This window comes from Manis pentadactyla, chromosome 16 (assembly GCF_030020395.1).
Source record: "Manis pentadactyla isolate mManPen7 chromosome 16, mManPen7.hap1, whole genome shotgun sequence".
Classification (NCBI taxonomy): domain Eukaryota; kingdom Metazoa; phylum Chordata; class Mammalia; order Pholidota; family Manidae; genus Manis; species Manis pentadactyla.
Window position 1 is genome coordinate 47,653,625 of NC_080034.1, and position 1,443 is coordinate 47,655,067.

The following is a 1,443-nucleotide window of genomic DNA, read 5'->3' on the forward strand; positions in this document are numbered from 1 at the left end:
GTTGTTTGTCTTTTAGATGGCAGCCATCCTTACTGGTGTGAGGTGATGCCTCATTGTAGTTTTAATTTTCATTTTTTCTGATAATTAGCGATGTGGAGCATCTTTTCATGTGTCTGTTGGCCATCTGTATTTCTTTTTTGGAGAACTGTCTGTTCAGTACCTCAGCCCATTTTTTAATTGGGTTATTTGTTTTTTGTTTGTTGACGCATGTGAGCTCTTTATATATTCTGGATGTCAAGCCTTTATCGGATCTGTCATTTTCAAATATATTCTCCCATACTGTAGGGTTTCTTTTTGTTCTATTGATTGTGTCTTTTGCTGTACAGAAGCTTTTCAGCTTAATATAGTCCCACTGGTGCATTTTTGCTGTTGTTTTCCTTGCCCGGGAGATATGTTCAAGAAGAGGTCACTCATGTTTATGTCTAAGAGGTTTTTGTGTATGTTTTTTCCAGGAGTTTAATGGTTTCATGACTTACATTCAGATCTTTGATCCATTTTGAGTTTACTTTTGTATATGGGGTTAGACAATGGTCCAGTTTCATTCTCCTACATGTAGCTGTCCAGTTTTACCAGCACCATCTGTTGAAGGGACTGTCATTTCGCCATTGTATGTCCATGGCTACTTTATCAAATATTAATTGACCATACATGTCTGGGTTAATGTCTGGATTCTCTAGTCTGTTCTGTTGGTCTATGGCTCTGTTCTTGTGTCAGTACCAAATTGTCTTGATTACTATGGCTTTATAGTAGAGCTTGAAGTTGGGGAGTGAGATCCCCCCTACTTTATTCTTCTTTCTCAGGATTGCTTTGGCTATTCGGGGTCTTTGGTGTTTCCATATGAATTTTTTAATTATTTGTTCCAGTTCATTGAAGAATGTTGCTGGTAGTTTCATAGGGATTGCATCAAATCTGTCTATTGCTTTGGTCAGGATGGCCATTTTGACGATATTAATTCTTCCTAGCCATGAGCATAGGATGAGTTTCCATCTGTTAGTGGCCCCTTTAATTTCTCTTAAGAGTGACTTGTAGTATCCAGAGTATAAGTCTTTCACTTCTTTGGTTAGGTTTATTACTAGGTATTTTTTTTTTATACAATTGTGAATGGAGTTGTTTTCCTGATTTCTCTTTCTGTTGATTCATTGTTAGTGTATAGGAAAGCCACAGATTTCTGTGTGTGGATTTTGTATCCTGCAACTTTGCTGTATTCCGCTATCAGTTCTAGTAGTTTTGGGGTGGAGTCTTTAGGGTTTTTTATGTACAATATCATGTCATCTGCAAATAGTAACAGTTTAACTTCTTCTTTACAAATCTGGATTCCTTGTATTTTTTTACTTTGTCTGATTGCCGTGGCTAGGACCTCCATTACTATGTTAAATAACAGTGGGGAGAGTGGGCATCCCTGTCTAGTTCCCGATCTCAGAGGAAAAGCTTTCAGCTTCTCGC